This window comes from Crinia signifera, chromosome 19 (genome assembly GCF_055691185.1).
Source record: "Crinia signifera chromosome 19, ASM5569118v1, whole genome shotgun sequence".
NCBI lineage: Eukaryota > Metazoa > Chordata > Amphibia > Anura > Myobatrachidae > Crinia > Crinia signifera.
In genome coordinates this window covers 33,662,183-33,672,359 of record NC_139226.1, presented here as the reverse complement: position 1 = coordinate 33,672,359, position 10,177 = coordinate 33,662,183, and positions in this window count along the sequence as shown.

The window sequence follows — 10,177 nt, the reverse complement described above, 5'->3', positions numbered from 1 at the left end:
AAATTTTTCATTTTCATAAGGTACGAAGGAGAAAAAGCACCCCAAAATCTGTGCCCCAATTTCTCCCGAGTACGGCAATGCTTCATGTGTGACCAAAAAATGGCAGGACTCAGAAGGGAAGGAGTGATATTTGGATTTTGCAGCTCAGATTCTGGTGGAATTTTGGTGGGTGCTATGTCGCTTTAGCAAGACCCCCGAAGCACCAATACAGTGGAACCCCCCACAAGGGACCCCATTTTGCAAACTACACCCCTCAGGGAATTCATCTATGGGTATAGCGTACATTTAAAACCCCCAGGGGTTTCACCAATTGTGGTACAACTGGGCTGTGAAAATGAAAAATTACATTTTTTTACACAAAAATGCAGTTCTGGCTCAAAATTTTTCATTTTCACAAGGAATGAAGGAGACAAAGCACCCCAAAATCTGTGCCCCAATTTCTCCCGAGTACGGCAATGCCTCACATGTGACCAAAAAATACCATTTGGGTGCATGGCAGGACTCAGCAGGGAAGGAGCGATATTTGGATTTTGCAGCACAGATTCTGGTGGAATGAATGGTGGGTGCTATGTCGCATTAGCAAGACCCCCGAAGCACCAATACAGTGGAACCCCCCCACAAGTCACCCCATTTTGCAAACTACACCCCTCAGGGAATTTATCTAGGGGTATAGTGTACATTTCAAACCCCCAGGGGTTTCACCAATTTTGATACAACTGGGCTGTGCAAATGAAAAATTACATTTTTTACACAAAAATGCAGATCTGGCTCAAAATTTTTCATTTTCACAAGGAATGAAGGAGAAAAAGCACCCCAAAATCTGTGCCCCAATTTCTCCCGAGTACGGCAATGCCTCACATGTGACCAAAAAATACCAGTTGGGTGCATGGCAGGACTCAGAAGGGAAGGAGTGATTTTTGGATTTTGCAGCACAGATTCTGGTTGAATGACCCCTGAAGCACCTATACAGTGGAACCCCCCCACAAGTGACCCCATTTTGCAAACTACACCCTTCAGGGAATTCATCAGGGGGTATAGTGTACATTTCAAACCCCCAGGGGTTTAACCAATTTTGATACAACTGAGCTGTGAAAATGAAAAATTAATTTTTTTCATTTTCACAGCCCAGTTGTATCAAAATTGGTGAAACCCCTGGGGGTTTGAAATGTACACTATACCCCTAGATGAATTCCCTGAGGGGTGTAGTTTGCAAAATGGGGTCACTTGTGGGGGGGGTTCCTAACTTTTAGCATCTTATGGTGCCTAGAAACCTACATGGTGCCTAAAAAATAATCTCATAAAAAGGAGGCTCCAAAATCAAGTAGGTGCTCCTTCTATTATGAAGCCTGTGGTTTGGTCACCGTGCACACTAGGGCCACATATAGGATATTTATGAAAACAAAAGAATTGGGGGAATCAATTTTTAGTCACATTTCTCTAGTAAAATCTACTGTATTCGTTAGAAAAATGTATTAAAATTGAAACTCTGCAAAAAAAAAGAAATTTTGAAATTTCACCTACACTTTGTTTTAATTCCTGTGAAACACCTAAAGGGTTAACAAACTTCCAAAATGCTGTTTTGAATACTGTGAGGGGTGCAGTTTTTGAAATGGCATCATTTATGGGGGTGTCTCACATACAAGTCCCTCAAAGTCACATCAGAACTGAACTGGTCCCTAAAAAAATCAGTGTTTGAAATTTTCTTGAAAATTTGAGAATTTGCTATTCATATTGTAAGCCTCCTAGTGTCCCAAAAAATTAAAAGGAAGTTGAAATAATGATGTCAACATAAAGTAGACATATGGTCTATGTTAGTTATTCACTATTTTGAGTGGTAAGATTATTTGTCTCACAAGCAGAAAATTTAACATTTTGCAAATCGCAAAATTTTCCATTTTTTTCCGACATTTTGGTATTTTTCACAAAAAAACACAGACTGTATCGACGAAAATTTACCACTAACTTGAAGTACAATGTGTCACGAGAAAACAATCTCAAAATCACTGGGATAAGTAAAAGCAAAAAAAAGTTATCCCCACTTAAGTGAGACATGTCAGATTTGAAAAAAATGGCTCTGTCAGGAACGCAAAAACTAGCTCTGTCAGGAAGGGGTTAAACTAAGGGGGAGGTTAAGGTTTAGGAGGGTTATTCTGGTTGATTCTCAAGGCTGTCAAACCCATTCCCAAGCGTGATTTGCATGCAGGGGTTTCCAGGCCAGGGGGTTCCACCCACACATTTTAATGGTCGCAGACCATCGAAAGATGTGGAAGGTGCACGCATATGTAAGGTTGCTATGAGCAACCTTACATATGTGTGCATGCTGGGAAGGAAATGGGAGGGCAGCTGAAACACTGGGCATTCCCATATGCTAATGGGGCCGCCCACTGCCCCACACCCCTCTCCACCCCCCCGCGCCCGCTCTCCTGGGTGCACGCACCCTGCATATGCACATGTGCAGAAATTCACATGCACAGTAAAACAACATTGGTCCCCATGCGAATGCAGGCCTGCTGCAAACAGACCTGAATAAGATCTTGGATGCACCGGCAACTTTTAGTGTTTCGTAAACGTGTTTTGGATCTGTATCTCAGAGACTGCACCTGGCTTGACTACAGTGGCGGATTTTACCTGGGGGGCTGCAAGCCCTGCAGCCCATAGGTAAAAACCGGCACTGGTTATTTTATTTATATGCGGCACAGGAGGATGGTTCCACACACACACACACACATGGCAAAGCCTGAAAAATTAGATGTTTTAAAAAAATAACCCTTTTTTTTTGGAGTGTACACTGGACTCACTGGACTTTACCGTATACGGCTGTACCACTGCACTTAAAGGCAGTACCACTGCACTTAATGGCAGTACTGGACTAAAAGGCAGTACCACTGGACTTAATGGCAGTGCCACTGGACTTAATGGCAGTACTGGACTAAACGGCAGTACTGGATTAAACGGCAGTACCACTGGACTTAACTGCATTACTACTGGACTTATACGGCTGTCCCACCCAGTGGCGTAACTATAGCTCCGCAGCCCCCGTGGTGGCGCAGAGAAATTGGGGGCGCCGCCGGGGGGGCTGCGGGGCTATAGTTACCCGCAGTCTGCGTCTTGCCCGGCTCTCTGTCGGGACCTTCCTGACGTCATGGTCCCGGCCGGCTCCTGCTGCAATGAAAACTGACAATTAGAAAATGGCTGCCCCCATACTGCAGACAGTTTTCTGTCTGCAGTATGGGGGCAGCCATTTTCTAAGAGTCCGTTTTCATTGTAGCAGCAGGAGCCGGCCGGGACCGTGACGTCAGGAAGGTCCCGACAGAGAGCCGGGCGAGACACAGACTGCGGGTAAGAAGGGGGGGGGGGCAGGTTAGGTGCGGCGGGGGGGGGGCGCCCCGTCACGTGCGGCGGGGGGGGGGGGGGGGGGCGCTAAATAGTTAGTTACGCCCCTGGTCCCACCAGACTTAACCACAGTACTGGACTTAACGGCAGTAGCACCGGTCTTACGGGTAGCACTGGACTTATACGGCTGTCCCACTGGACTTAATGGCAGCACTGGACTTAACGACAGTACCACTGGACTTATTGGCAGTACCAATTGACGTAATGGCAGTACCACTGGACGTAACGGTAGTACTGGACTTAACAGCAGTACCACTGGACTTATATGGCTGTCCCACTGGTCTTAATGGCAGTACTGGACTTAACGGCAGTACCACTGGACTTAGCGGCAGTAACACTGGACTTATACGGCTGTCCCACTGTACTTAACAGCAGTACCACTGGACATAACAGCAGCACAGCACCACTGCATGGACTATACAGCAGCACAGGACACCAGCACAGGACAGCAGCACCGGCAGCAGACAGCACAGTACCACAGTACTTAACTGCACAGGACACCAGAGGAGGACACCACCACTGCGACCAGGTCATAGAAACGTAAAATTTGATGGCAGATAAGAACCACTTGGCCCATCTGATCACCACCCAATGCCAGCTTCCCAGAGTCACAGCCCACAACCTCCCCTCTCCAATGCTGGAGTGAAGATGGTGGCGGTAGCGGGGGACTTATATAGACTTCGTATCTCGAGAGAATCTGACGCCGGGATGATGACGTTTTGCCTAATTTTATACTCCGAGGGCTGGCGGGAAAACCCAAACGGAACTCGGATCCATACTCAGATCCCTGCCATTCGGGGGCATCCGGATTGTAAAAATCCAGACGCACACATCCCTAATTGGTATAGCAATAATTGCTACCACAATGTATCATCAAAATGCCACCATACCCACACACGTATTTCAAAAAGTTTAATTATCTCTGGAGAAGACCACATACCCACGGTACAGCATTCTGAAATCGTCAAGCATTGTCCAGGACATTTTATTGTAGATGTCTCACAGCATTTTGTGTTACCATTAGTCCAGCATACATCACACGTCGTGCACAAAGCTGAAAGGATAAAAAAAAACAAAAGAAACATGAACGTTATTCATTTTTATATAGTGCAACATTCTTTTGACCTGTGCTGTTCACAGTGTGACGCTATGGGTGGTTTGATTAAGCTGGTTTGAGGGTGCCCCACACCCTAGACTTGAACTCTTTGAACTTTAGGGACTTACCCGATGAGGTTACCTGGACGTGGTGGGTAAGCCCATAACCATGGTTAAGATTATGCAAAACCTCTATCCCAAAATGTATTCCAATTCTAATTAGTAATGTTTGAATAGTGCACCAGCATCTTTCTTCCCAGTGTGCGGCGCTGTAAGCCACACATGCCGCCACTGCTGCAGGAGAAATCATTCGATGGTCTCTGACTTTTATTTGCGTGCACCTGGACAAAGATGGTGGCGGGTGACTGACATCCTGTGACATCCAGCAGGCATTGGCCCGCCCGCGTACCCATGGGAACACCCAGCATTTCATGGGGACGCCCAAAAGATGCTGGGCGTTGCCCTGAGCGATCTTCATCCCTGCCAGCCGTCCATTGCCGGGGCCTGCACATGTGCTGGCCCTCAAACATTGGAATCGGGCCATCCGAGTGAACTAGAATTACCCCCAAAGTGTTTTTATTTCAGAATTCATGACCTTGAGATGTGCCATCTGTACTGGTATCCTGTAGTTACCACTTATACACTTTGGTGTATTACTAATTTATGACACTAGGAGATACCTGGAGATACCCCTGGCACTCTGGAGTCAGCAATCCCTCCTAATGCTAACCCATCTATGCCTCTCTACTGGCAAATGTAAAGGTTTGTATTTGTATCTGAACGATAATGGTCTAAATATCGATCAGTGTTTATGCTACGGATATCGATGCACGGTCTCGCCGCTCATTCGTTTATCAAGGTTGTTCATCGACTGTGCAGTCAGTTTTATTTTTGGATGTCTTTTTTTTTTTTTTTTTACTTTCTTTTATTGAAGCGTAAAATCAGAATTCAATACAACCAATTGTTTGTGTATGGTATCACCCTTAAGATACTAGAGAGTAAAATAAACAAATTCATCTTCATGGAATCACAGTACTCTCTCTCCGTACCCCAAAGAGAGAAAAAAAACAACCATAATATAATTTCTGCGTGCCGTGATCGGTCCGGTTCCATTTCACCATCAATATTTCCCTTTTATTGTTCCCCCTTATATAACTCTATACTTTTATAATTCTGTTATATTATCAAAGCTGAAATCAATCGGTGGGTCTTGAATACTCATACGACTTTCATACCATAGTTTGTTTCGGAAGCCTCTTCATATCTGGTATTTTATATCATGGGTTTGGGTTTCAATATAACTTTCCCATGTCTCAAAAAAAAAATTCTGTGTAGATATCTTTTCTCAAGGATGCTTCCAACCATTCCATTTTCAAAATATGATTCAATTTACTAAGAAATAAAGGAAATGGTGGTGCCGTGGTATGCAGCCAAAATTGTAATATACACTTTATAGTAATCGCTGATATAATAATCAAAAGTTTATGTACTCCCTGATTAACACGAGTGCCTTCCGGCGTAATACCGAAGATTGCCCATTCTGGAGTTAATAATAATGCAGAAACTAAATTTTGTGTGGTATATCTCCATAATTGGACCCAAAATCTCTGTATTACCGGGCACTTCCACAGACAATGAAATAGCTCAGCCTCCTGTGAACCACATCCCATACATAGATGGTCCGGGATTAGTCCCATCAAATACCTGCAATGTGGTGACAGATATGTTCTGTGTAACACGTTAATAAATAGTTCTACATATGACGCAGCTGGTACCAGTTTAATAGAAACTTCTAAGGCTTTCAGTAATTTTTTTAATAGTTAAGATAGGTAAATGTTCTCTCCATTGTGTCAACCCTGTTCGTAAATTGTCATATTGAAAAGGAGAATGCAAAAATGCATAGTGAATAGAAATTGCTTTACAATGGACATTTTCCCGTGACAATAACGTATCCAAAGGATTAACATAATCCTTTGGTGAAAGCACTCTGGAGAGCCCAGCCACATAGTGTTGTATCTGTAAGAATGCCATTGGGAATTGTTGTACAATTGGGAACTTGTCTATAGCTTGTGCAAATGTCATCGGTTTACCATTTTCTCTACCAACAAGTTTACCCAGATTAGTAATTCCATGGCATATATTCAATGCCGTGGGCGAGCGGTGACTGCGAGCAGGACTTTTTGCTCGCAGTCACCGCTCACCCTGTCAGTATTCAACTGACACCCCTCATTCGCAAATTCCCCCTCGCTCCGTTTTTTGAGCGAGGGGGAATTTGCGAATGTGCCTCCAAAAGCTGCGAGAGCCGAGGCTAATTACAGCGAGTTTGCTGCACTAGCCGCGGCTCTCGCAGTTTAGGGGAATCCTCGCCGTTCTGTGACTGCGAGGATTCCCCCGGAACGTTGCATAGTGCGAGCGGCCGGTGCGGGGGTTAAACTGCGAGGATCACTGGTTTTCTGTGATCCTCGCAGTTTAACCCCCTCGCCGGCCGCTCGCACCGGCATTGAATACTGGCCCATGTCTCTTCCACAAGGGAAATGGGAAATGGGCAGCTCCATATTGGAATTGTGGATTAGCCACCAATGGGAGATGTAATGAGATAAATGGGTTCAGTAGTTGTTTATGTCGCAATATGTGCCATACTTTACGTGTAGTCATATGTAGGGGATTACTCTATCATAGGGGGTATTTCCCCATCATGTCGGTGTTAAAATACAGTTAAATTCTCTCCATTTAAAAAGGCAGTTTCTACAGTAGTATTGTACATATATTTGCCATGTAACCAATCCCGGAGATATCTCAAATGTGAGGCATAACTATATTCATTAATATTAGGGAGGTTAATGCCTGCATTTGCTCTAACTTGTTGTAATTTTATCAAGCCAATCCTTGGTCTTTTGCCATTCCATATAAATTTCCGTATAATTCTATTAATTTCTATTGTATCTCTACTTTATGGTAAAATTGGAAGGGATTGAAGAGGATACAATATTCTCGGGAATAAGACCATTTTAACTATATTCGCTCGCCCCAAATAAGACAATTTTAAATGCTTCCAAATCTCAGTATCTTTTTTTATACGGTTAATGATGGATTTCATATTTAAGTCATATAATTTGATCACATTTTTTGGTATTTGGATACCCAAGTATGTTATCACTTTCTTTGCCAATCGTATTGGTATTTCAGCATGCCATGAGGGTCGAACATAGCCTGGTTTTAAATAGAGGGCTGTTGATTTTTCTGAATTAACCTTGAAACCCAAAACTATGCCAAATTCCTTTATATGATCTATTAGCACTTTCAATGATTGTCTAGGGGATGATACAAATAACATTACATCATCTGCAAAAACTGCTAGTTTCATTTCTTCATTTGCTATTTTTATACCCTGAAATATCGGCCAGTTTTGTAGAACTCGGAGCATAGGGTCTAAAGCTAAGTTAAAAAGCAAGGGCGACAGTGGACACCCTTGCCTTGTGCCCCTATTTAAAGTAATTTGTTCCCCTCTGTTTCCTTTAATTAACAAAGCGGTTGTTGGTAATGTGTAAAAAAATTTTGATCATATGTTGGAACTTGGGGCCAAATCCTCTTCTGTCCAAAATACTGTAGAGATATGTCCATGACATCATATCAAAAGCCTTGGTAGCATCCAGGCTAAGAAGCATATTTGACCTCATATTATGTAAACCGGCTGCCATTACAGCTGCTAGCGCTGTTCGTATCCCATAAACCGAATGTCTGCCTCTAGTAAACCCCATTTGATGCCTAGTAAGCAATGAGGCCAGAATGCACTGAAGTCTATCCGCCATTATTTTAGATATTATCTTAAAGTCAACATTTAGTAATGCTATTGGGCGATAAGAAGAGGGTAGCATAGTATCTTTATCCAGTTTTGGAATCAGTGAGGTAAAAGCCTGGTTAAAGGAAGGAAAGACAGGATTATCCTGTTGAATATAGTTATAAAGATGTAAAAGTGCAGGAATAATATCCGGTTGCAATATTTTGAAAATCTGTCTGGGCCTGGTGACTTATTTAAGGCCATAGAAGATATGGTCTTTGTAATTTCCTCCTCTGTTATTGCTACTTCCAAACTCTCTTGTTGTTGCGGTGTCAAACAGGGTAAATTAGCCTCATCTAATAGTTTATTTATTAATACCTGGTCTATAGGGGTGGCTGTATATATAGTGCTATAATACTGGAAAACCGATAATATTTCCGATGTCTTAGTTAACAGAGTAACCGTTTGTTCATCTTTAACTACAGCTATGTGATGTCTACGGTTCAAGGTTTTTGTCATATTTGCTAATAATGCTCCATTCTTATTGCCCCAGTGGAAATATTTTTGTTGGGTATATTCTAGCTTAATTTTAGCTTGTGTTAATAAGAAACTATCCAAATTCTGGCGTGCGTTGTGGTATTTTTTATGAGTCGTATCATTAGGGTTAGCTATTTATTCAACTAGGGCTGACTGCATCAATTTTTTTAAATCAACATATTGAATGTTAATCTCCTTTTTTTGCTTCGAAACATAGGAGATAATGTGGCCTCTCATAACTGCCTTGAATATTTCCCAAATTAACACGGGGTCATCCCAATGTTCCAAATTGTCCTCTAGAAAGTTCCATTTTAGTTTTAAATATTTTTTTAATTGCTCAGCCTGGTAAAGGTAAGATGGGAAACGCCAATGTGAAGAACGTATTCCCCATGATTTTATCTCAAGTGTTACGTATATAGGTGCTTGGTCCGAGATCACAATATCTCCTATAGATGCTACACTCATATTAGATAGTAAAGAGGTGGATAATAAAATATAATCTATACAGGACAGAGACCTATGCACCGCGGAATGACGTGTGTATGTTCTCTCATTGGGATTGAGCACCCTCCATGGGTCCACTAACGAGTGATCTGCAAGCATACGTGGGATAATATCCCCCTGTCCCCTAGGTAATCTCACAGGTATAAAAGATTTATCTAAGGATGGGTTTGATACTGTATTAAAATCACCCCCTATTATTAATTCATAATTGGATCTACTAAACAAAAGTTGGGTTATAGTCTGAAAAAAAGATTGTTGGTCCGTATTAGGAGCATACAGATTCAATAGGGTATAATATGTAGTGTTCATTCTAGCACCCGCTATCTTTGAAAACCCATACAGTTCCTCTTCCCTGCCTGGGGTGTCGCTGTCTGCTGTGGTGTTTCTAGCACAGTGTGGTCTCTATATCAGCACTGATATGCAAACCAGACCTGTGCTAGAAACACCACAGCAGACAGCGACACCCCAGGCAGGGAAGAGGAACTACATGGGTTTTCAAAGATAGCGGGTGCTAGAATGAACACTAATATGTTTCATGGATTTGGACATCTAACAATAGGAATCTTCCTTCCGTATCAATAACCCTATTAACTATAGTATAAGGAAGTCGTTCTGAAAAAATAATTGCTACCCCATGTGTCTTTGACTGATAACAAGCCGATACACATTCATTAATCCAAGTATCCCGTATGGTCTAAATATCGAACAGTGTTTATGCTACGGATATCGATGCGTGGTCTCACCGCTCATTCGTTTATCAAGGTTGTTGATCGACTGTGCAGGCAGTTTAATTTTTGGATGTCTTTCACAAAAAGATAGAGTCTAGTTAGATCGTTCATCGATCGTCATGTCGATCAGTGTATATGCACA